The 27401-nt window shown below is 41.6% G+C and overlaps 1 long non-coding RNA gene across 1 annotated transcript; it reads left to right on the top strand.

Annotated features, from left to right (window-relative positions):
• Nucleotides 1–914: 914 nt before the first annotated feature.
• LOC115470022 lies at nt 915–23491 on the top strand. The gene is made up of 5 exons (XR_003942106.1): nt 915–924; nt 2640–2733; nt 14030–14034; nt 18118–18122; nt 23478–23491. It is a non-coding gene; the product is annotated as an uncharacterized LOC115470022 (long non-coding RNA).
• Nucleotides 23492–27401: the final 3910 nt, after the last annotated feature.

The following is a 27401-nucleotide window of genomic DNA, read 5'->3' on the forward strand; positions in this document are numbered from 1 at the left end:
ACCCGGCCATCTCTGACATTTGGCCGGCCCGAACCGTATTATCGAAACGAAAGATGGCCGGCCATCTTTTTCGATAATACGGTTCGGGACTGTTCTTTGCGGCGCCGTTCAATTATGCCCCTCTAAGTGTCTACTATATAGAAGCATTTCTAAAAACTCAGGGCCAGATGCACTAAACAAGCCAGCAACGTGGTTTTTAAACTGGTACTAGCCAGTTTAGCATGCAAGTAGTAAACCGGGACATGCACAGAAGGGTTCTCCGAGCCATTTTCCTGTCACAGTAGCAGCTAACGAAAACAGAATGCAAATGAGCTAATTTTTATTACAATGTGATGCAATGCACTACCGTTTCCGACCCCATGCACAAAAACAGTCCCTACCTTTACCGAGGAAATTTTAACGTGAGGTGTGGACCTGCCAGTTCTTCATTATTACAAGTAGGAGAAGGGGAGAAACAAGGCAGGGAAGATGGCGCACAAAAAGAAATATTATAATAGCTTACACGCAGCTTTTTTGCATGTATGAAAGCCGTGCACATATGTTTCTTTTTCAAATTATATTTACTGGCAAGAAATTGGGTGGGGGAGGGGGGGGAGTACTGAAATGTAAAGCATAAAAGTAATGGTGACTTACCAAAAATGCAAGGAAGTTAAGGGTCCATCAAAGAAACAGCATCTGTGGGACACGGGCTTGGTTCCACCCCCAGCCGTTCCTGCTGCTTCCTTCTATTGGCCGGCTGACATCCTAGAACGCCCATCTCCCTGAAGATAGACTCTCATTGGCTGGCTGCTGTCCCAACTCCTCCTCCCTGCAGGGCTTCCCTGATGACATCACTTTAGAGCTGTGAACTGATTGGATCTGAACTTCCTGGTGTCCCCCTCCACAGAGAGGGGCTAAACCAATCAGACAGCATTAGCCTGGGATGTCCTGCCCACTCATTACTGGAGGGGGGGGGACACCAGGAAGTTCAGAGCCATTCAGTTCACAGCTCTAAAGTGATGTCATCAGGGAAGTCCTACAGGGAAGAGGAGTTGGGACAGCAGCCAGCCAATGAGAGTCCATCTTCAGGGAGATGGGCGTTCTAGGATGTCAGCCAGCCAATAGAAGGAAGCAGAAGGAACAGTGGGGTGGAACCAAGCCCTGATGCTGCTGATTCCTCACAGAAGAGCAGAGAGCAGCAGAGCGAGGTTTTTCTCACTTTTTCCCAACAGCCGGAGGCAGGGAGCTGCAATACAGGTATGCCCATCCAAAAAAAAGCGCTTTTGTGTCTGCCAACCAAAAAAAAAGGGTAAATCTACTGCTATCATAGACGCATCTTGATGCGTGTATGGGAGCTGTCTGTAGCACGCGCAGAGCAGCCACACATAGCGATTGACTGTTCTGCGCATGCTCAGCTCACCGACTTGCTTCCCCCATATCGCATGCAAATGAGCAGGGTCACAAAAGCAGCGAGCAGCTCATTTGCATGCGATTTTCTTAGTGAATACCTCTGTGTTTCTAAATCGGTAAATTTTTACCGATTTGGAAACGCAGACAGATCCTTAACGGGACCTTTGTGCATCTGGCTCTAAGATGGGAGAGTTGGAGTGTATAACACTAAACAAAGAGGTAGGTATATTAGGCATCTCAGAGACCTGGTAGAAGAAGGACAATCAATGGGACACTGTGTTACAGGGTACAAATTATATCGTAATGATAGAGTGGATCAAATTGAAAGGGGGGGGGGTTGCGCTATATGTTAGAGGGACTTTAGTCAAACAGAATAAATATTCTACATGAAACAGATAACAGCGTTGAATCCTTGTGGATAGAAATTCCATACTGTGAAGATAAAGAGTATACTGGTTGGGCCGTACTACCATCTGCCAGGACAGAATGTACAGACAGATGATGAAATATTTACAGAAATTAGGAAAGCTGGCAAATTAGGCAGCATTATAATAATGAATGATTTCAATTAACCCCAATGTTGACTGGATAAATGTTAGATCAGGGAGCGCTAGGGAGGTAAAATTCTTAGATGTAATAAATGCTTCTTGAAATTACTGGTCCAAGAACCAACAAGAGAGAGAGCTATTCTAGATCTAGTCCTTAGTGGAATGCAGGGCATGGTAGGAGAGGTAATAGTGTTGGATCTGCTGGGAAACCGTGATCAAAACAGGATCAAATTTGAGCAGATATCTGGAGTGAAGTCAATAAGGAAATATACCATAGGAGCATTTAATTTTCGAAAGGGGACTATGACAAAATGAGGGAAATGGTTAAAAAGAAGCTAAAGGGGTCAGCCATAAAGGTTAGGGCTTTAAAGCAGGCATGGGCATTGTTTAAAAATACCATCATGGAAGCCCAGATCAGATGTATTCCATGTATTAACAAAGGTGGAAAGAAGAGCAAAAGACAGCCAACATGGTTAAAAGGTGAAGTGAAGAGGCTATTAGAGCCAAAAGAGTAGCCTCCAAAGAATGGAAAAAGGATCCAAATAAAGAAAATAAGAAGCAACTTAAGCACTGGCAAGCTCGATGCAAAGCATTGGTAAAGAAGAAGGCTAATAGAGGATACGAAGAAAAACTTACCACAGAGACAAAAATTCATAACACACCTTTTTCAGGTACATCAGAAGCAGAAAGCCTAACTGGGAGGGAAACCGTGGGACTGTTAGATCATGAAGGAGCAAAAGGGGCACTCGAGGAGGACAAGGCCGTAGCAGATAGAATGAATTAATTATTTGCTTTGGTCTTTATGGAAGAAGATGTAAGAGATCTGCCTGTACCAGAAATGGTTCTCAAGGGTGATAATGCAGAGGAATTGAAAGAAATCTCGGTGAACCTGGAAGATGTACTGAGCCAAATGGACAAATTAAAGAGTAGTAAATCATCTGGACTGGATGGCATACATCCAAGGGTACTCAAAGAACTCAAGCGTGAAATTGCTGATCTGCTGTTAGCAATATGTAACCTGTCATTAAAATCATCTGCAGTACCTGAAGATTGGAGGGTGGCCAATGTGACACCGATATTTAAAAAGGGTTCTATGGGTGATCCGGTAAATTATAGAGCGGTAAGCCTGAATTCAGTGCCGTAATAAAGACTAAAATTATGGAAGACATGGACAAACATGATTTAATGGGACAATCTCAGCATGGGTTCAGCCATGGGAAGTTATGCCTCACCAATTTGCTTTATTTCTTTGAAGGTGTGAATAATGGTGAGCTGGTTGATGTAGTATATGTAGATTTTCAGAAAGGTTTTGACAGAGTTCCCCATGAGAAACTCATGGGATAGGAGACAATGTCCTTCTGTGGCTTAGGAATTGGTTATTGGACAGAAAACAGAGGGTAGAGTTAAATGGCCATTTTTCTCAGTGGAGGAGGTGAATAGTGGAGTACTGCTGGGATTTGTACTGGGACCGGTGATTAAGTTTCCAGATGACACAAAACTATTCAAAGTTGTCAAAACACATGTGGATTATGAAAAATTGCAGGAAGACTGGGTAACCAAATAGAAGATAAAATTTAATGTGCAAAATGCAAAGTGATACACATTGGGAAGAATCCGAATCAGTTACCTGATGTTAGGATCCACCTTAGGAGTCTGCACTCAAGAAAAAGATCTAGGTGCCATTGTAGAGAATACTCTGAAATCTTCTGTCCAGTGTGTGTCGGCAGGCAAAATCATAAGCAGGATACTAGAAATTGTTAGGAAAGGAATGCAAAATAACACCAAGAATATTATAATGCCTCTGTATCGCTCCATGGTACGACCTCATCTTGAGTATTGCATTCAATTGTGGTTGCTGTATCTCAAAAAAGATACTTCAGAATTAGAAAAGGTTCAATGAAGAGCGACAAAAATGATAAAGGCAATAGAACTCCTTCCATATGAGGAAAGGCTAAAGAGGTTAGGGCTGTTCAGCTTGGAAAAGAAATGGCTGGAGGGAGGGGGTGTGGGTTGCGTGATATTATGATCTACAAAATCCTGAGTGATGTAGAACGGGTAAAAGTGAATCTATTTTTCACTCTTTCAAAAAGTACAGAGACCATGGGACATTCAATGAAATTACATGGAAATATTTTTTTAAATAAATAGGAGGAAATATTTTTTTTCATTGAAAGAATAGTTACGTTCTGGAACTCACTGCCAGAGTATGTAGTAATAGGGGTTAGCATATCTGGGTTTAAAAAAGGTTTGGCAAGTTCCTGGAGGAAAAGTTCATAGTCTGTTATTGAGATGGACATGGGAGACGCTTGCCCATGGCATGGAATATTGCTTCTTACTGGGTTTCTACCAGGTACTTGACCTGGATTGGCCACAGTTGGCAGCATGATAGGATACCGGGCTAGATGGGCAGCTGGTCTGACCCAGTATAGCTATTCTTATATTCTTATGTCCATGGCAGACGAGGAATCAGACATCCCATGATGGGTATGTTGCTGAGTCAGATACAGACCACTCCTGGGAATCTGATGTAGAGCTAGAGGATCTCTCGGAGGAGGGATCCCTTCGCCTTCCTTCAGATTCCTTTCCAGAACAGGAAAAGTCTCCCTCAGAGGAGTTCCCTTTTGTCAACTTTGAGGGAGGTGGCTGAAGCCATCCCATTTAAGTTGGAAATTGAGGGCAAGCCCAGGGCCGAGACATTGGACATCCATGATTGACTCCCCTCCTAAGGAAGCTGTGACAGTGCCTGTGCACAACATCTGCACAGATGTGGAATTGAGAGACCCCATTCACTGTACAGATTGTTTCAGAGTAAGTGGACTCTTATGTATAGAGTCCAATAGGTTTATAGGTTTGAGAAACCACAGCTTTTTCATTCCACATTGAGCCTGCAAATAGGTGGGAAAATGTGGGATACAAATGTAATAAATAAAATTTCCATGGTGGCTGAATCCGCTCTCAAAAGAGCCAAAAGTTTGAAGACCCATGCCCTGGCTCCCCTGGGCAGGGATGCTCCCACTCTAGAATTTTTGGAAGCAAAGCATTTAAGGATTTGATGCTCATTTCCCACATCCAGTCTTACATGTATGTGAGCATGTACTTGCAGAACTTGGTGCACAGTGTGCTGAAGTTTGCAGACACTGTGCCTCCTGAGAAAGTCATGGAACTCTGCCAGCTAGCAGCTAAGCAGAAGTAGTATCAAAAGCACATAGCCTGACCAACTTTTGATGCTTTTGTCCTAGCATTCAGACTTCCTGCCTTAAGTATTGGCACGCACAGCCTCTCATAGCTGCACGTTTCAGACCTGGAACAAGTGGTTCAAGAAAAGTTGGCACATGTCCCTTGCCAAGGTGGCAATCTTTTGGGGACAAAATCAAGGAGGTTGCTGATCTCATTAAGAAAAAAACTGACACCATGAAGTCCGTCTTGGCCCACTCCTTCTACAGCTTCCACGTCGTGGAGGTTTTCGGGTAGGAGTAGGGAAGGATTCCTACTACTCTGAGGTGTAGGTTTACTTCCTTGACTCACCCTCCCCAGCAGACCCAGGCCTTGCACTTCTGCCTCCCACAGCAATAGGCCCAGAAATCCCAGCCAGCTCCCAGTTTAAGCAAGGGGCAAGCTTTTGACTGGCTCCAGCAGAGCATAGCCAAATTAAAAGTACCCACCCCGAGTGACCAACTGATCAGAGGTAGGCTGAATTTTTTTTCCAAGAAAGCTTGGCCCCCTTGTAACCTCATACTAGTGGGTACTTCAGATAGTCCGGGTGGGGTGTTACACTCTCACTTGGTATCAACCTCCTCCAAATTGCTCAGTGAGAGCTTCAAAACTCATCTTTCAGCATCAGGAAGCGCTTGCAGAGGAAGGCCCATGCAGTTGAACTCCTTCCACCAGGGGAAGAGGATAAAGGGTTCTATTCCAAGTATTTCTTCATGCTCCCCAAAAAATGGTGGTATTTTGTCCCATCCTAGTCCTAAGGACCCTGAACAAATATCAGGTCAAAGAAAACTTCAGGATGATTTTTCTTCGTATGATTCAGGAAAATATTTGCTATGCTGTCTTGATTTAAAGGATGCTTACACCCACGTCCAGATACATCCAAGTCACAAGAGGTATCTTAGAGTTTATGTATGGGACACCATTTCCAGTACCATGTTTTGCCATTTGGCCTCATGTCCACTCCTTGAGTGTTTACAAAATTTCTTGCAGTAGTCGCAATTTCACTACGCAAACTGGGAGTGCACATGTTTCCCTATCTGAATGATCAACTGATAAAGAGCTCATAAAAGGAAGGTACTCAAGAATCAATACAAAGAACTATTTGGGTATTCAAGCTGCTAGGTTTGTAATGAACTATCCAAAGTACGACCTTTTCCCAGTACAGCATTTGGAGTGCATTAGAGCTCTCCTAGACGTGGTTCAAGCTTGAGCCTACCTTCTTCAGGTAAGGGTGGATGTGTTCATTTGCATCACCCATCAGGTTCACAGCAGCCAGCAAGTCACAGCTCAACAGATGTTGAGGTTGTTAGGCTTACACTGCACATGTCACTCATGGAACACCTCCATTGGCTTCCCATGGTATCAGGCCACAGGGAATCTGACGGATCTCACCTTGGCCACCTCAATTACACCAATCCCTTCTCTGATGGACAATTCAGACCAATTCAACTCTTGGACTTTAATTCCAAATTCCTCCTCCACAGAAAATTTTGACCACAGATGCATCCAACCTGGGGAAAGGTGCCCATGTAAATGGGCTTTGCACCCAGGGTCACTGCTCCATTTAGGAGACCTAGCTTAACATCAGTCTCCTAGAGCTCCAGATAGTTTGGAACACTCTAAAGTGAATCAAATGGTTCTAATCCAAGCAGACAATCAAGTTGCCGTGCAGTAGGGTACGGGATACTACTCCAAGTGTCAAGTAGCAGTGGGCCATCAGCCATGGCGTAGTACTCAGAGCCACATACCTGGTGGGCAAAAAAGTCTGGTGGACAGACTGAATAGGACGATGCAACCACACAAGTGGTCTCTCAGTATGGGTGTTGCCTGCAAGATCTTCCGAGAATGGGGCACCCCCTTGGTGGATCTCTATGCCACTCATCTTAAGAACAAGGTCCCACTGTACTTCTCCAGTCTTGGGTCACACCGCAGACTAGCATAGGATGTCTTTTCTCTTGATTGGGGGGAAGCCCTTCTGTATGCATTTCCTCCAATTCCTCTGCTGAAACTCGAGCAGAACCAAGTAACCATAATCCTCATTGCAGCTTATTGGCTGAGTCAGATTTGATTCCCTCTCCTGGAGTTGTACTTCACAGAACCTTTGGTGGAATGTTTTCTGACCTTCATCACCGAGAATAATGGGACTCTTCTGCACCTCCAGTCCCTGGCCCTCACAACTTGGATATTGAGAGTGTATAATTTGCATCCGTTCATTGCCTGAGATTGTTTCCAAGGTCCTGCTGGCCTCCAGGAAAGATTTCACTAAGAGGTATTACACTTTCAAATGAAACAGGTTTGCCATCTGATGTGACGACAATGTCCTAGATTCTTTTTCTTTCCCTACACAAAAACTACTTTGTAAGATTCAGCTCAGTGCAATAAGCGCAAACCATCACTCTGTAGAGGGTAAGCCCATCTCTGTACAGCCTCTAGATGTTCCTCCCACTGTGTCATGAGCCACTTGATTCGGGTCATCTGAAGTACCTGACCCGGAAGATCATATTTTTGATGGTGATCACTTCAGCTCATAGAGTCAATGAGCTGCGGGCCCTAGTAGCTGATCCATCTTACACAAAGTTTCACCATAACAGAGTAGTTCTCCACACAAAGTTTCATCATAACAGAGTAGTTCTCCACACATGTCCTAAGTTTGCTTCCTAAGGTAGTATTGCAGTTCCATCTTAATAAGACAGTTGGTCTTCCAATGTTTTCCCCAAAACTTCATGCCCATCCTGTTGAAAGCACACTGCACATGTCGGACTGCATGTGAGCCTTAGCCTTCTATCTGAAACAGACTAAAGATCATAGACACAGTTCAACCAACTTTTTGTTTCATTTGAATCAACCAGGATGGGAACAGCTATCAGTAAATGCACTTTATCCAGTTTGTTAGCAGACTGTATCTCCTTCACTTATGCCCAGGCTGGGCGGATTCTGGAGAGCCATGTCATGGCTTATAATGTCAGAGCCATGGCAACATCCGTTGCCCACTTGAGGTCAGACCCATTGAGGAGATTTGTAAGTTGCAACTTGGTCTTCAGTCCCCACGTTCACATCTCACTACTGTCTCGAGCAGAATACCCAACACAATGGCCTGCACTTTTACAACAGGAAAGTTTATTTTGTGTTATTGGTTCACATTGTTCTTGCCATTGCAAGTCCATATTGACTGTTTTCAGTGAGCCTGGTAGGTAGGGATTCCCACATGCGAGAACACCAAGTCATGCTTGTCCTCAGAGAAAGTTAAGTTACTTATCTGTAACAAGTCTCCGAGGACAGCAGGACATATGTTCTCACATACCCTTCCACCTCCCATAGCAGTTGTGTTCTTTATACTTTTTTTTATCCAACTACGTGTCCCATGTGAATTGGGCAAGCAGGAAGGTATGTGAGGTCGAGCCTGTCAAAAGCCTTTAGAAGATGAAAATGCTGGCAGTGTCCGTTCCAGGCTCCGTGGATGACATCACTCACATGTGAGAACATGTGTCCTGCTGTCCTCGGAGAACATCTGCTACAGATGAGTAACTTCACTTTATCATACCAGTATAAATAAATGTTCTGTTACCTCTTTTCAGATCAGTACATAGTGCTCTTCAGTTATCCTTCTCTACTAAATTCTGTTTCATTAGCAACAAAAATGCAATCATATATACTAATTAATATAAAATATTAGTTTCATTTTCATTATCCATCTAACCTTAAAATGCACTTTCTATGTTCTCTTTCATTCAAAAATTGGAAGGTTGAAAACTGCAAAATAATTTCTTTAGGGAAAGACATTTAATAACTTCCATGTTGAGCTCATGTTTCTTGAGGGAAAACGTAACTGATGAGATTTCTCATGAGTGACAAAAATATTAGACACAGGCTGTGTAGAACAGATAGTTATATATAGATTGTCTTCATATCTTAGATTATAGTATAATTAAGGCTGTAAAACAGATGTGAAAATAGTGTTTTGTCTTTTCCCTATTGTTTTTTTCCTTGTAATTTCTGCTTCTCACCTCTCTCCAGATGGGCTGGGGGGGGGGGGGGGGGGGGGGGGGGGGGGAATCCTTGTTACCCCAAGGAATGAAAGTTTACCTCTTCCAAAGTGCTCTCTCAGCACTGCCCATTGGCTGGCAGAGATTGCCACAGTAGGGATACTTACTTCCTTTTCCTTCCTAGCTTAAGAGTATGTTGTTCTCCACCCTTCTGCAAATTCCAACCAAATGTGGTAAAGTGCTGTGGCTTAACCATGATACTTGCCCCAATATGTGTTGCAAAATAAATGTTTCATAATTTCCCTTGTTAAAATAGAGTTCTGTTGTGTTAAATATTGAAGCAAATACAATTTCAGAAATTAATTATGAAATTTCTTTAATTTGGAGATAGTTTAATTTAGTTTTCTTTCTTATAGTTTCATGGCAATTTCCAAAAATGTTTTGTCTGCAAAATTTACTGTTAGAACAAAGTTGTTATTACAAGTGTTTATTTTAAAGCTGTACATGAATTAATCATGTTCCATGCTAAGGACACAGTTAATATATTTTTTTCTACTTTAAGATGAACATTTGTAATGAGTGAAGTGGGGTTGTGGAGGAGCAGCCTAATGGTTAGTGCAACGTCCTGAGAACCAGGGGAACCAGGTTCAATTCCCAGTGCTGCTCCTTGTGACTCTGGGCAAGTCACAACCCTCCATTACCCCAGGTACAAAATAAGTACCTGTAATATTTAAACTACTTTGATTGTAACCACAGAAAGGCAGTATATCAAACCTCATCCCCTTTCCCCTTTTCTAAAGCATTGAGATTCTTTATGTAATCTTAAATTCTATTAGTATGGGCACGGAAGTACAGTTTTCTAGAGACACGGAGCTAGATGCATTAACATACATTATTGCTATTTAATACAAGTCCCGTTGTTGTCAGTAGAGCCTATTTACTAATGCACATTAACTCAGGTTAGTAGATTTAGCCCCGTTGTGTTCATTTGAGAGGGGAAAAGTGACATGTAGTGCTTTGATTTGTTGTAAATATCCTCAACTAATTTTATTTTCTCTCTCTTTTTCTAGTGAAGAAACATCAGAGACGATAGAAATAAAATCAACCACAAATCAGCCGAAGTCTGCATTAGAAAAATTTATGATCAGGCTGTGTTCACATCATCAAAAGCGGTTTATTCATGTATTAAATGACCTATGCACTGAAAGATATCATTTACCTGATACAACTTCTTGTATGTCTAGTTGTAGCCTACAAAGCACTGACATTAGTGATACAGACACTAACTGTTCAGCAATGAAGTCCAGCTCTTTGTCAGAGTTGCACCAAGATAAATTTGTTTCACAAGGATCTGCTTGTGTAGGTGCTAACCCCAACTTGGAACATTCCATCAACCAGTCTACAGAGCAATTGTGTATAGCTGAAGCAAAGTGCTCCAGTAGCCTTGTTAAAGATACTTCATCTTCATTTCCAGCAAGGACTTATAGAACCCAGAAGGTTTTCTCTGTACAGCAGTGTGCCTCACTGCCTAATCCATCCCCAAACTGTCACCATATTTCTGAAGACATTGAAGAACAAACTGCTGGGCAGGCATCTATGGTCAAAAAGTGTGAAGAAGGCAAGGACCAGACACAGAATAAATCATTAGTAAAATGTTTAACTGATACAAATGTAACACAAGTGAACAACAGTGAGGACATTTCTGACAGTTCAGTCTATCATAAGAATTCACTCAAATCTTTACCAGAAGCATTGTCAAATTTTACATCAAGCTTGCAAAGGACTGTCAGTAGTGCAAGTACTTTACAGTGTGGAACTAAAGCATTTTTGCATGAAGATTTAGAATCAGCTGAACAAGATGCCAGTTTAAAACATGAAAATATTCAGCATCTATTAGGAAGGAATAAAGCAAGTAACCATTTACTTAATGGTGAAATAAATCCATTTGAAAATTCTAAAGACTGGCTGGCATCAAGCCCTTATGCAGGTCTGAATAAGACTTCAAGTGGCCATACAAGAGTGAAATCAAATTCAACTACTATAAAAGCAACTCGAAAGTGCAAAAGAGCCTCAGGATTGCGAATTAATGATTATGATAACCAGTGTGATGTTGTTTACATAAGTCAGCCAATAACTGAGTGTCACTTAGAGAATCAAAGGTCCTTAATATCTTTAAGGAAGACAGCAAGGAAGAGTACCCGTGGATATTTTTTCAATGGTGAATGTTGTGAGCTTCCAACTGTTCGCACATTAGTAAGAAGTTCACCATCAGTACCTGACATAGTAACACCTAATCAAGTATTAGTGGTTCCAGGTACACTGTGTACAGGAGAAATCCCAGTTATTGGAAATTCTCAAGAAATAGATGGGGTACGGGCACCTCTTAAGATACACTTACAAGGAACCCCATTCATCAAAGAGAAACTGGATGAGACTGTGAGCAGGGACTTGGACTTACAGTATGAAACTTCTCGAGCTAGTTCATTAATATCAAAAGAGGCTGCATCTGGACCTTTAACGGCTTTTCTTTCATTAGTACATGATGAAAAGTCAAAAGAAGAAGGCTCAAACAAATCAAAAATCATAACCTGTACTTCACCTTCTATTAAAAACATGGAGAAGAAAATTGAGCAGCTAGATATCATGGTAGGCGTATCAGAAGATATTAATACTTACAGTGAAAATATTATAGGAAAGCATAATAGCAAGACTGTAGAATGTGTTTCTTCTCGTCTTTCAGAAGATACTAGAGAAGGGTTATTCAATGCTAGACCTTCAAAAATTACCTGTGAAGAAAAGAATATGGTTTTCAGACCTGTTTCTTCTCGTCTTTCAGAAGATACTAGAGAAGGGTTATTCAATGCTAGACCTTCAAAAATTACCTGTGAAGAAAAGAATATGGTTTTCAGACCTGTTTCTCTTTTTGAAGCTGCCATTAGAGAAAAAACAGTTGATGCTACACCTGTTTCTCTCATAATATGTGGTAATCAAGAAGAGATTATTGACTTCAGTTCTATGTCTCCCTTAAAAGACAGGAATCGAGAAGAAACGGTTAATGCTAGATCTGTCTCTCCTATAAAAAATGGAAATCAAGAAATGTCTGTTGGTCCTAGAGCTATTTGTCCCATAAAAGATGGAATGCAAGAAGCATCTGTTGACTGTAGATCCAAGTCTCCCATAAAAGACAGGAATCAAGAAGGGGCTGTTGACTCTAGACCTGGGCCTCCCAGAAAAGACAGAAATCCAGAAGGGACTGCTGACTCTATATCTGGGTCTTGCATTAAAGATGATGATCCAGAAGAAGCTCTTGACTTTAGTTGTGTATCTCACAAGGTCAACAATCTAGAAGAAGCTACTGACTCCAGACCCAAGTCTTCCAGAAAAGATGGGACTCCAGAAGGGGCTGCTGTCTCTATACCTGGGCTGTCCATAAAAGATGATGATCCAGAAGTGGCTCTTGACTTCAGTCGTGTATCTCTCATAAAGGACAATGATTCAAAGGGGGCTGCTGACTTTAGTTCTGTCTCTATCATAAAGCACAGTGATCCAGAGAGGACTGTTGACTTTAGTACTGTCTCTCTTATAAAGGACGGTGATCCAGAGGGGGCTGTTGACTTTAGTCCCGTCTCTCTCATAAAGGACGGTGATCCAGAGGGGGCTGTTGACTTTAGTACTGTCTCTCTTATAAAGGACGGTGATCCAGAGGGGGCTGTTGACTTTAGTCCCGTCTCTCTCATAAAGGACGGTGATCCAGAGGGGGCTGTTGACTTTAGTCCCGTCTCTCTCATAAAGGACGGTGATCCAGAGGGGGCTGTTGACTTTTGTCCCGTCTCTCTCATAAAGAACAGTGATCCAGAGGGGGCTGTTGATTTTAGTCCCGTCTCTCTCATAAAGGACGGTGATCCAGAGGAGGCTGCTGACTTTAGTCCTGTCTCTTCCTTAAAGGACGGAAATAATCCAGAGGGGGCTGTTAACTTTAGTCCTGTCTCTCCCATAAAGGATGGTGATCCAGAGGTAACTGCTGACTTTAGTTCTGTCTCTCCCATAAAGGATGGTGATCCAGAGGTAACTGCTGACTTTAGTCCTGTCTCTCTCATAAAGGACGGCGATCCAGGTGGGGCTGCTGACTTTAGTCCGGTCTCTCTCATAAAGGATGGCGATCCAGGTGGGGCTGCTAACTCTATCTCTCTCATAAAGGATGGTAATCCAGTTGGGGCTGCTGACTCTAGGCATAATAAAAATGCTAGTACAGATGACACAGTGAATAAAGAAAGCATTACTGATTCTACACAACCTTCCATTTTGGCAGTTGGTATTAGAAAAGAAACTGTTGTTCCAGGATGTATGTCACTTTCAAAAACTATCAATGAGCAAGATTTTCATTGCTCAAAAGATGTTCCTCAATTTCTTATTAATATGGGCACTGTTGATATAAGTCAGAAAATTGATGTTGCACCAGAAAAAAAGGTAACTCTGAATGAAGACCAAACAGACCAAAGTAAAATTGTGATTAATTCAGATCTCAACAAAATGAGTGAAAATAAAATACCCCAAAAGAAAATTAAGCAGATTGGGAAAAGGAAAAACAGCAATTTGTCAACACGGTGTGAAAGTGTAAAAGTATATTCTGCAGACAGGAATTATGGTAACCACAATGCAGTTAAGAAGAAAAAGAAAGGGAAAAAAGTTTCTGTTATATCTGATAGGTGTCTACGAAGTCAGCAGTGTCAGTCATTGACTACATGCATCAAGCAGAAGCCAGTTTCTTCCTCTACATTTAAGCTTCCTTGTCTGCAGATTGAGTTGTTTAAAAACCCAGGTAGTAAACGTTATAAAAAAATTGTACGTATTCGTAAGGCAAAATATGTGCATTTCCCTACAGACTGTTTCCACAAGACATTGTTGAAGAATATTTGGAAGAAAAATATAGTTATTGACTTTGAGGGTCTTCTTGAAGAAAATATTGTTTTCACTCAGCAGTTCTACAAAACCAAAATAACACAAGAAAATAATAGAAGTAGAGAAGGGCAGTCTCAAGCTGTGGTCACAGATACAGGTAGTGGTTATAAGTCTGGAGAGAAGCTGAAAGTTTCTATTGATATTAATTCTGATGAAAGGAAAATTCATTTCCCCAAAGCAAAAACAAGTTGCAGAGAGCAAGCAAAAAAGAAACCAAGAGATACCAATATGAAACATTTGGAAAGCTCAATAAGAAAAGTTGATAGTTTTATACTGAGCCAAAAAGCTATGTTAAATTCATCTACATTGCATAATACTAGGAATGGTGTCAGACCTATGACATCCAGAAGTTTGATGAAGCACAAAAAACTAGCATTAAGGTCCTACAATTTAAGACATTCTCCTGCTTTTGAGAATAAAATACCCCAAAAAAATTTAGCAAAGGAAAATATACAAGTTCATAAAAAAACATTGAAAGAATGTGCTTTAGAAAATGAAGATGCCATTAATTTAAAGGATGTGAATGCTCATGAAGATGGAAAGCCAAAGTTTGTGGATTGGTGTGCTGAAGAAGAAAACCAAGAACTTATTGCTGACTTCAATACCAAGTATATAAAAATTCAGAAGGGCTGGATTTCGCTAGAGAAAGAAACCCAGCCAGTGCACAAAACAAAAACCAAATCTGATAAGCTGAAAGAAATATGGAGAACAAAGAAAAGAGTACGGAAAACCAGAAATTCCCTAGAAGTTCAAAAACTTTCCCCCGTTCAGATGTTATTTATGAAGCCTTTCAAGTTATCTAATATATGTAAATGGTTCCTAGAAACAACAGAAACTAAATCCCTAGTGATAGTTAAAAAACTGAACACTCGTATCCCTGGAGAATTCCCTGTTTCTCTGATTCCCCTACAGAAGTATTCATCCTCTAACTTGTATCCCCACAGTTTACAGGCTGAACGCTTGAAAAAACATCTAAAGAAATTTCCTGGGGCAACTCCTTTGCGAAATAATTGGAAAACTCAAAACTTATGGGCCAAATTTCGAGATTCAAATAATAAAGCAGCAACCAATGAGTCTTCCAGTGAAATCTTCATATCTGCTAATTCAAGCTCTGATGAACACACTGATTTTCAGGATACTAAATCTCTTCCTAGTCTGAAACCATCTACCAACACTCAGATCCTGAAAAAGTATTCTACCATGAAAGGAAAGGTAGGAACTCAGCACAGTTTGGTAAATAATGAGGAAGAGAATGAAACTGCAATGAATCTGGAGAAAGTTGAGCCAGTCCGGAAAAGTGTATGCATTAATCCTCTAATGTCTCCTAAACTGGCCTTACAAGTTAAAGCAGATGCATTTTCTGGACAACCTGGGCAAATGGAAGAGAGGCTTAAAGGTAAGAAAGGGAAAAAACGATCACATGAAGAGCTACCAAAAACTGATGTGCAGTTAAACAAAAAGAAAAAAGTAGAGTGTGATATTATTGATACAAAAGATGCATCCAGTTCTTCTAGCAAAGAGAAGCTTCCAGGTAAAAAAGCTAAGAAAGCTAAATATTTAGAACCACCCTCTAAAGCACCAACTACGAGAAAACAGGCTGCAGTGGAAGAGAAAAATAAGGTTTCTACTAAAATGTCTTTGATTAAGAAGAATGTAATAGCTGTCCCAAGAAAGCGTGATATAAAAGACAGACTATCAATCCAGAAAGCTAAAGTCATGAAAAACAAACGGCAACAATGTGCAGCCTCTAGACAACCTGTAACAAAATTTCCAAAGCAAAGAACTAGGAAAACCACTTCAAGATTACCGAAAGAAATGGAGAAAGAGAAGCACAATATAAAGACCCAAACCAGATCCTTGAAAAATGAGCAAAATATTGTAGCCTTAAAGAAAAGAAAATTACGGGCAAAACTTAACCCAACACCACGCAATAAGCAAAAATAATTTGGACAAAAATAACAATTAGAATTGTGATAGTTTAAACACTTGTTCTGTTCATCCTTATTTTGCATTAATCAAAGCTACTTTTGTATGTTGTATCAAGCTTTTAAAGAATACAGAGTTAAGGGGAAAATACACAGTTTTAGGACTCTTAATAGAACTCAGAGAAGACAATTTTTATTTGCTGAGAAAGTAAATTATTGCAATTTGTTTCTTGTTTGTTTAAACTTGGAACTTTGCAGTCTTAGTTGAAAGTACAGTGCCTTATTTATAGATTTTTTTTTTTTTAATAAGCTTACCTGTGTTACAGATTTGCATTTTATACTTGATGCACAAGCACTTGTACTGTAGCAGAAAGGCCATCACCATCATGAACATAAAGTAGCTTTTCTACAGCTTTCACTGGGTTTGTGCACAGTAGGTTCGCCATATGACTATGTACATATAGGAATTTTAACCAATCTTTATATATAATGTATATATATTTTTAATGCTCTCCCAATGTATATTTTGGTGCTTGTAGTTCTGATCTGGAAAACTGTTAGGCTCTAGCATATTTTGGCAATGAGATCTTTCTATGTAATTCAGTGTGTTGGCTGTGAATAAATAAATGCCAATTTATCTCTACATTATTGTGCTGTATTAGTATTTTCACAAAGATACTATAAATATAGCATGTATACACACACACATATAGACATCGGGCCTTGACACATTTTCATTAACCTTAAGTGCCAGCAATGGAAAACCCCTCTCGCCTCTCCTTCCCCACCTCTCCAACATTGTCCCCAGTGAACTGGGGGGGGGGGGGGGACAATGGAATCCCCTCCTATATCACCAGTAGTCCCTTTAGAGACTGACTTACCAAGGCTTTTTTCCTATTTTGTGTCTACATCCAAAGAAACTTCAGTAAAGCAATCCCTTAAGGTGCATCTGCAAATCACTGGCAAATGCCAGTAGTTTCTCTTCCCCAAGCATGTTGTCAGCTGTGTGACAGTACCCTCTTGGTAGGTGAAACAAAGAAGGAATTGCCTCTGTTTCACATATAACCTTTGTCTAGGACCCCACCTGTCTGTCTCTCGCTCATACTGCCTCCCCCAGCCTTCTAGCTTCTCTTATTCGCACATACCTTCCCCCCACCACCAGACTTCCCAGTTTCTCCCTCTCATAATACCTCCCTCAACTGTCACCCAGTTTCTCTAATACCTTTTCCCTAAACCTTTATCCAGTCTCTCTCATACCTCCTCCTTCAGTCTTTACCCAGTTTCTCTCCTTTAAATTTCCACCTTTTCCCCTCATCTTGCTGGGCTACATTTACAGAAGAAACTGCATGCTTCCGTTCTCCTTATGCAATTTGGCTTCCTATATAAACTTGAACCACATGGTACAGGAAGTTTGGGAAGTCTCTTGGTTTCAAGTCTCACGAGACTTGGAACAAGAGCTGTATTGAATTGCATATTTTGCGATTTGGCCAAATATAAATAATGAAAAATGTTATTCAGCCAAATGTGAATACTGAATACAAGTAATAGGCATTGAGCCTTAACATAAAAAATAAAAGAAGCAACGTGAAATCAGAGATCAGGTGTTTACCACTAGAGCCTTGGATTACCTGTATTTGAATTTAAATCACTATTCAGCCAAGTACGAATAATGTTTTTGGGGCTGGATTGAATTGAATACGAATATTCAGTACAGCCTTACTTGAAACCATGAGACTTCCTGCACCACGGTGCTCTCGTTTACACAGAGCTGAATTGTGGTGTAAATGCAGGAAACTCATCATTTGAGGCAGCTCTTCAAAAAACGTCTGTCTAGAAATTGTATGCTGGTGCCTGGGATTTCAAGTCCTATGAATTTTCTATTTTTTGAATCCAGGGGACTTGAAATCCCAGACACCAGCATGCAATTTCTAGACACCATAGTGACCTGGTGTTCAGATAAATGCGACACATCCCATTCAATTTAAATGGGCTGCGTTGCATTTGCCGCACCGGGTATCGCTAGCGTGGTTTAGTAAAAAAGGGCCCTCTGTGTATAAAACCCAGTTATGCAAAGCTCAGTATCATATACAGATATAAAAGTATATGTAGGGAGTAATCCTATGTATACTTTGATATGTTCCAGGGTACAGTTTAGGATTTGCATGTACACTTTGGAAAATGTAAAGTATACATTCATAGCTCACCAGCATAATATGTATGTTTATTCCTACTCCAGTGCAGGCATAAATATAATGGCAAGTTTGTGCTTACTTTCTCTGTATAAAATAATTGTTTTTTTAAACAATTTATTTAAATTTCTTAGGGGCCCTTTTACAAAGGCACGGCAAGTGTACCACATGGGAATCCGGCACTACCGCCAGACTACTGCAGGAGCCCGGTGATAGTGCCACCAACCACTGTATGTCATTTCTGGCATTTTAAAACTATTTTAATTTTTTTTGGTGGCAGGGGTGCGCACTACCCAGTTACCATTGGGTTAGCGCGGGACCCTTTGCCATCACCTAAATGGATGGCAGTAATGGCTTGCCCTGGAAATGGATGCATGGCAAGTGTTTCACTTACCACACAGCCATTTCTTGTTTCTTTTCAAAAAATACTTATTTACTTGCTGTGATAAAATGGGGCCTTGACGCGCAGTAAATCCAGATGCTAACGCCATTGCAGACCCTTTTTTCCATAGCTTGGTAAAAGAGGCCTTTAATAATTTACTTACATTCCAGGTATACTATTCTGTTTTAAATTTATTCTCCTTTCAGACTTGAGGCAACTAGCAAATATACTGTGATACTGTAACTTTAGAGGAACTGTTCAAGTGCTCAGTTGTTTATAATGTGGAGGTGATGTTTTGTGACATGACTTTTCTTTATAACATTAACTGTGTGGTAATTTTTGCAAATATATGCCAAGTGATATATGTATAATAAGGATGGGCTTTCATTGTCTATTGTCTAGTGCTCATGCTTGATCTATTCTTACTGTACATCGCCTTGAGTGAATTCCTTCAAAAAGGCAGTAAATAAATCCTAATAAAAAATAATTAAAAAAATAAATTTGAAACAAAGCAGGAAATTTCAACAAAACTTCCTGTTGTAAATTAAAAAAAAAAATACTCATCCTCAGCTATCCCTTCTCTTACCCCATCTACCAAATTCGCACAGAGCAGGAGTGATCCCCACTTGCTCCTGCACCTACTAGCACTGTTTCTGAAAACAGTGCCAGTGTACTTGAGGACATTGCCGTTTTGAATTATTGTCACAGAATGGCACTGGCTGACCAAAAGGCCAACCATCTTGTTGTACAACAAATATTCAGAATGGCACTGACCTTGGCTCAACAGGCTCTACTTTGAGGAATAGCATTGGTGGCTTTGGAGCAACTGGGATCACTCCTACCCTATGAAGTCTCAGTAGGTAGGGTAAGAGGCAGGTGGGGGTCCCAGCCACAAATTCAAGGTTTGGTTTTTTTTTAAATTCGGGGTCTTTTTACAAAGCTGTGCTACCAAATAGTGGAGCGTTAAATGTGAAGAAGCCCATCTATTCCCATGGACTTCTTTGCATTAAGCGCACTGCTAAAGATAGTGCAGCTTTGTAAAAGGACCTTAAAGTGTGGTGTATTTATTGTTGGACAGACCTACACCTAACACTTTTACTTTATTTTTAATTTTTGTCTTTTTCTGTTATTTTTTTCTTGTTCCATTTTGTTTTTTTTATTTCTCTGAGGGCAAGCATGATATTCTCACATGTGAGATTCCTTCATCCAACAGAACACCGCATGGGAACAGCTCTCCAACTTTGTAAAAACCTTTGAGAAAGTTCACCGTGTATCCTTGTTTGCCTTCATGCCTGCCACTATTGCATTGGACCTAACCAGATGCCAATTTTCTATGGAGCTCAATAGTCACATTCTTCTGATGCTCCCTCTCAGGTCACTTCTCTTTTTGTGATTGAGGCAATTTTCTACCAGAAATTGTGTTTTACTTAGTGTAAGTCCTGTCACTGTTGTGCGGGATCTTTTTCCCTCAATAGCTGATTGTTAGGCTTTTTGAGCATTTCTAAGTTTCCTTTCTTTTTCCTCAGCAACCTATTGGCCTTGGTAAGCCTAGGATACCCGGTTGAGTATTTTTCATAAAGTTGTTTGATTTTAGTGCATTTACTTTGCCAGACATGTCCCAGAAAAAAGGTCCCAGTGCTACAGGATCCCATTATGGATACTTGTTCTTGATGCCTTCCCATGCCAGGTGACCCAATTGTGATTCCTTTCATTGTCTTCTGTGTTCATAGATGTTAGAGGGGAATCCATGGTCATGAAAAGCAGCGTGAATGGATTTTTGGGTCCAATAAATCTGGTCCATCAGCATTTGAAGCATTGGTCTCCATGGGTCCTGGAGATGCATTGACATCAAGTGTTTTGATCACCCTCAACTTCGAGCATTGAGAGAGGCCATTGGCATGGGTCATCATCTGATCACCTCCTGAGGACAAGGAAGGATTCTTTCTCATCTTTTTTGATGCCAAGAGACAAAGAGGCTCTACTTTTCCCTTGGTACAATTCACCCACTTAATCAGCTGACTTCTTATTATATCTGTCATTTGAATTTTCTTCCATGCTATTATGGTATCATTTGTATTGTAGTGACATTTTTCATATTTCTGTTATATGTTCTATAATGCTGTTAAATGTGTATGTTTGTGACACTGTTTCATGTTAGTCCTATTACTAGGTTTCAATTTGTCATATCTAAATTTACCTTATTGACTATTTATTCTTATATTTGGTCATTTTAATATTGTTATACTGTAAACAAAATTATGTTTTATGTTAAACTGCTGTACACCATCTGTAGCACGGGGAGCGCTTCTTAAAGCCACTTGGGTGAATTTCTTCATAAAGGCAGTTAATAAATCCCTATAAATAAAATAAGTACAATACACACGGGACCCAGTTTCCTTTAGTAGATTGTCAAAGTTCTTGTTGCCCTCTTAAACAGTAACCTCACTTTTTCCTCCCATATTTCTATGATGGTTAAAAAGTCTCTTTTCACACCATCAGATTTGAGCAGCGTGTTCTCTACTTGACACTCTGCTTATTGATCCATTCCCTTGTGAGATCCCATCTAATTTATTGTAATCAAGGACAAGCAGGATGATATCTCTATATGGATGAGCACAGAAGCTTTTGAAAGCAGCCCACTACACATACACATGTATTCCCACCATGCAGGACCAGCTCAGTCCCATTTTTTTTCCATGGAGCAGTGAAAACACATTTTTCTCTCTCGTCCCACAGCTCATATTTCTTCAGTGACTTCATCATGGTTCACAGGCCTATTTTTGTCATCCTTGATTTTTTTGTAAGTGTGTTCACATGGGGGTCAGTGCTTCTCTACTGTTTTTTTTTCCATTGGTTAAGATTTTTGGCACTTTTTTTGTTTTCTATGCCCTCCCTCCTCCCCCCCCAGGCATTGAGCACCCAACTGGGGACTTTTTCACCATCGAGCCACTTGATTTTGCCCCAGCTGTTTTTCCTGACATGTCAGAGAAAACAAGAAGTGCACCATGTGCAGCAAGACCATTTCCCTCTCAAATACCAATAATTGGGGCCCCAGTGGTTTCAAGACATGCACCTGGTGCAGCAAGACCATGTCCCTCACAGATACCCATAATTGGTGCCCGCATTGTCTGGGGCCTGATCATAATCCTTATTCTTGTTAATTCTGTTCACAGATTTCAAGAAGGGATAATAGAGTTTGATAGAAGCAGCACAAACAGATTTTTTTAATGCTATGAAGACCGGTCCATTGATTACAGCATTGGAGGCATCAGTCTGTATGGTATGCTCCTTCCTCTCAATCTCCCCAAAATAACTAGGGTTTTTGTTCTTGCCAAGGCAGCAGAGGGCTCAAAAGTCCAAGCTGGCTCTCTAGTCAAAGCAATGGATGAGGTTTTTACTGGTTCAAGGAGAGCATAGCTGCAATTCTTGTAACTGTTGCAGATGACCTGCTATGAGGAAGACTGAATTTTTTACAAGCAAGGTGGCCCCTTACAACCTCGGACTGATGGGTTCTCACAATAGTCTAGACAGGATACACACACTGCAATTGGAACACATCCCTCCAGATTTTAAGTTCAGCTCTCAGCACCAGGAATTGCTTATAAAATAACTCTCTTCCCTTCTACAGGCCAGAGTGGTCAAACCCATTCAACCATGGGAAAAATAGAAGGGATTTATTCCAAGTTCTTTTTAGTCACAAAGAGGATGGGAGAATTTTGTCCTATTCTAGACCTAATGGCCCTAAACAAATATCTGGCAAATCAAAAGTTTTGGATGGTTTCCCTAGGCACCCTGCTTCCAGTGATTGAGGCTCAAAATTGGCTGTGCTCTTAGAACTTAAGATGCCTATACCCACATACAGATACATCTCAGTCACAGGAAGTATCTGAGATTCCACATAGGGAAACACCACTACCAGTATCCCATACTGCCATTCGGCCTCACATCAGCTCCCAATGTCTTTACAAAATGCTTAGCAGTAGTCATAGGATCACTACACATACTGGGAATGCATGTGTTTCTCTACTTAGACAATTGGCTGATCAGGAGCACAACTCAGCAAGGGGCAAAGGTAATCAATGCACAGAACCATTGGAGTGCCAGAACTACTAGGGTTCATCATCAATTATCCCAAGTCCTATCTCAGCTCATTCCAACAATTAGAGTTCATAGGAGCTCTGCTAGACACAGCTTGGAGCCAAGGCTTTCCTCCCAGACCAGCAAATAGAGGTTCTCACTTCTGTGGTCCAGGAAGTCCACCAGAGCCAGCAGGTCACAGTTTGGCAAATGTTGAGGTTGTTGGACCACATGGCCTCCACAGTGTATGTCACATTCAAGACATGCCTCAATTAAAGGACCCTACCTTCCCAGTGGTCTCGGGGCAGGAGATACCTGCAGAATGTTATCACTGTTATGATTTCCTCAAAAGGACTCTGTTATGGTGGTCCATGCTCTCATTACCTCTCGCCTTGACTATTGCAACTTACTCCTCACCAGCCTCCCACTTAACCATCTATCCCCCCTTCAATCTGTTCAGAACTCTGCCGCACGTCTTATATTCCGCCAGAACCGTTATACTCATATCATCCCCCTCCTCAGGTCACTTCACTGGCTTCCAATCAGATACCGCATTAAGTTCAAGCTCCTCCTTCTTACCTACAAATGCACTCAGTCTGCTGCCCCTTGCTACCTCTCTACCCTCATCTCCCCTTACGTTCCCGCCCGAAACCTCCACTCACAAGACAAATCCCTCCTCTCAGTGCCCTTCTCCACCACCGCCAACTCCAGGCTCCACTCATTCTGCCTCGCCTCACCCTATGCTTGGAACAACCTTCCTGAGCCCTTACGCCAAGCCCCTTCCCTACCCATATTCAAGTCTTTGCTGAAAGCCCACCTCTTCAGTGCTGCTTTCGGCACCTAACTCTTACCTTTCAGGAAATCCAGACTGCCCAATTTGACGGCCCCTATCGGACTGACTGTTCATTTGTCCTTTAGATTGTAAGCTCTTTGAGCAGGGATTGTCTTTCTATGTTAAATTGTACAGCGCTGCGTAACCCTAGCAGCGCTTTAGAAATGTCAAGTAGTAGTAGTAGTAGTAATTTGCAGCAGCTTTGGAGGTGGGACACCAATTCCAAATTCCCTAGCACCAGAAGGCACTGATGACAGATGCATCCACCCCAGGGTGGGGAGCTTATATAGATGGGGTGCATATCCAAGGTCTGGATGGTCTTCTCAGGAGAGGCATTATCAAATAAATCTCCTAGAGCTAAGACATATTTGGAATGCTCCAAAGGCTTTAAGAAGCAGCTGGATAACTAAATTATCCTTATCCAAACATGCAGTCAGCATGCAGGGAAGCACAGGTTCATATCTCTCCTGTGTCAGGAAGCAGTCAGGATATGGCAACGGACCATCTCTCATGGGATAGTATTCGGAACCACTTACCTGGCAGGGAAGAAAAACTGTCTGGTGGACAAACTAAGCCAAGTCATGCAACCACACAAGAGGCCCTCAAATATGGGCAATGCCCAGAAGATTTTCCAAGACTGGAGCACCCCCTTGGTGGATATTTTTACCACTCACCTCAACAACAAAGTCCCTGAGTTCTGTTCCAGTGTGGTTTCTAAGACTCGGATACCTTTCTCCTAGATTGGGGGAGGAGTCTTCTCTATTCATATCTTCCTATGCCTCTCATTGTGAAAACTCTCCTGAAACTCAAGCAAGGCAGAGGATCCATGATACACACTGTACTATATTGGCTGCAGCGGATCTGGTTTCCTCTGCATCTGGATCTAGACTTGAAGATACATGAAGCTTGGAATGCTTACTGACTCTCACCACTCAGAACAAGGGGTCCTTCTTCCATCCCAGCCTCCAATCCCTGGTCCTTGGATGTTGCGAGGTTATAGATTGATAGATTCCATGGATCTGCTGGAGGATGTGTCTTGCGTTCTGCTTGCTTCCAGGAGAGATTCCACTAGAAGGTTCAAGTGGAAGGGATTTGCTGTCTGGTTTGAGTGCAAGGCCCTAGATCCCTTTTCATGCCCTACACAAAAGAAAATGCTTGAATAACTTCTATATACCTCAGCAATAGGTCTCAAGGTCAATTCTGTAAGAGTTCACCTTAGTGCAATTAGAGCTTATCACTGTAGACGGTAAACCCATTTCTGCTCAACCTCCAGTTCACTTCATGAGGGGCTTGCTTTTACTAATACCTCCCATCACACCCGCCATAGTGTTATGGGATCTTAATATTGTCATTACCCAGCTGATTAAAGTTCCTTTTGAGCCACTTGATACCTACCATCTGAAGTACCTGACCTTGGAAGGTTTTGTTTTTGATGGTGGTCACTTAAGCCCACAAGGTCAGTGTGCATCAGGCCTTAGTAGCTGATCTACCTTATACTGAGTTGTTCAACAAACGAGTGTTTTTGTGCACACATCCTAAATTCCTCCCTAAGATGGTTTCAGATTTTTATCTTAATCAGTCAGTTGTCCTTCTAACATTATTCCCGAAACCTCATACCCATCAAGGTGAACACTCTACACACTCTGGACTGCAAGAAAGCCTAGGCTTTTTAACTGGCTCAGACTAAAGCCCATAGAAAGTCCACCCAGCTCTTTGCTTGTTTTGACCCCAACAGGATGGGGGCTGCCATCAGTAAATGCACTCTGCCTAATTGGCTCACAGCCTGCATTTCCTTTACTTATACCCAGGCTGGGTTGACCTTGGAGTAACATGTTATGGCTCATAACATCAGTGCCATGGCTGTGTTAGTAACCCACGAGGTCAACCTCTATTGAAGAAATTTGTGGAGTTGCAACATAGGCTTCATTTTACACCAGTGATTCCCAAACCTGGTCCTGGAGGCACCCCAACCAGTCAGGTTTTCAAGATATCCACAATGAATATTCATGAGAAAGGTTTGCATGCAGTGGAGGCAGTGCAAATCTCTCATGAATATTCATTGTGGATATCCTGAAAACCTGACTGGCTGGGGTGCCTCCCGGACCAGGTTTGGGAACCACTGGTCTACACATCTACCTTGCATTACTGTGTAAAACAAGGTTCTCAACGCAAAAGCCAGTTTGTTCAGACAGTCCAGAACATTTGGGGTCTGGTATCCAACACCACCCCCCCATGCCCATTGGTTCTGTTCCAGATTATTTAAAATAAAACACACACACAAAGAGAACAAATTCCAAAAACAAGATAGTTTTCTGATTGGTTGTTAAGCCTTACCTGTTGTAGGCCTTTTGTTTCCCTGTCAGAACAGCCTAGTAGTTAGAGATTCCCATCAGTGTGGAAATATCCTCCTTGTTCTCAGAGAATACCTACTACGGATGATTAACATTGCTTTCCCTCTTAAAGGCTTGCCTCAATATCAATTTAGGAGATTATAGGTTACATAAGAGGGCAACAAGAACTTTGACTGAATCTACTAAAGGAAACTGGGTTTCATGTACACTGTACTTATTTTGTTTTATGTATTGGGATTTATTAACGGCCTTTATGAAGAAATTCGTCCAAAGGGAGTGTACAGCAGTTTAACATAAAATTTATAATTTTATTTACAGCATAACAATAGTAAGACACCTCTTTTAAGGCTTTCAAAAACAAAACTAAGGACCTGGCTTTTTGCTAAAGCCTTTTCCATAGATTGAAGCTTTCTGGTAACCTGCTGTTGCTCTCCCTCTTTTTGTCCTCTTTCCTCTCCACTATTCTTAGCCCTCTGTATCTCTTTACCTCTGTTCTATCCACTTTCCTCTAAAACTTTGTAGTTCCTTTCTTTTTTTTCTCAAATTTGTTTTTAAATATTATAAAGCACTAAGCTGCCAGTTAGTCATGGTGGTATAGCAAATTCTAATTAACCATAGCCATAAGGAGTAAAGCTAATCCATGGTGCAAATAAATATGGTAAGAGTACCCCACTCTTAATAGAAGAATATTGGCTTTCTGTATGCGAAATGACACCTTCCCCCCCCCCCCCCCCCTTCGCTCATTCGCTGCAGCTCCCTCTGCCCCGGAACAGGAAGTAACCTGTTCCGGGGCAGAGGGAGCTGCAGCGAACGAACGAAGTTAGCGAAGTTGGAGACCACAGGCGTGCGCCGCAGCACCCCCCAGCGGCGTGCACCCGGGGCAGACCACCCCCACCGCCCACCCTCCTTGGTACGCCACTGCTAAAGTCTTATCTGAAGATCATAATAAGTTGTTTGATTTTCTCATTCTCCGAGGACAAGCAGGCTGCTTGTTCTCACTACTGGGTTGACGTCTGAGGGGGTCTCCTGTGTCTTGCTTGCCTCTAGGAAGGATTCCACTAAGAAGAGTTACTTTTTTAAGTGGAGGAGGTTTGTCGTTTGGTGTGAGAGCAAGGCCCTAGAACCTCGTTCTTGTTCTGCACAGACCCTGCTTGAATACCTTCTACACTTGTCAGAGTCGGGTCTCAAGGCCAACTCAGTAAGGAATCACCTTAGTGCAATTAGTGCTTACCATCATTGTAGAGGGAAAAGCCATCTCTGGAGAGCCTTTAGTCGTTCAATTCATGAGAGGTTTGCTTTTGTCAAAGCCCCCTGTCAAGCCTCCTGCAGTGTCATGGGGATCTCAACGTCGTCCTCACCCAGCTGATGAAACCTCCTTTTGAGCCTCAGAATTCCTGCTATCTGAAGTACTTGACCTGGAAGGTCATTTTCTTGGTGGCAGTTACTTCAGCTCGTAGAGTCAGTGAGCTTCAAGCCCTGGTAGCTGTTTATTTACCCCTCTATAGACCCCCGTGGGATCCTTCCACACGGAGGTGTACAGAGGGTCTGTTCTT

Source organism: Microcaecilia unicolor, chromosome 5, assembly GCF_901765095.1.
Source record: "Microcaecilia unicolor chromosome 5, aMicUni1.1, whole genome shotgun sequence".
NCBI classification, from domain to species: domain Eukaryota; kingdom Metazoa; phylum Chordata; class Amphibia; order Gymnophiona; family Siphonopidae; genus Microcaecilia; species Microcaecilia unicolor.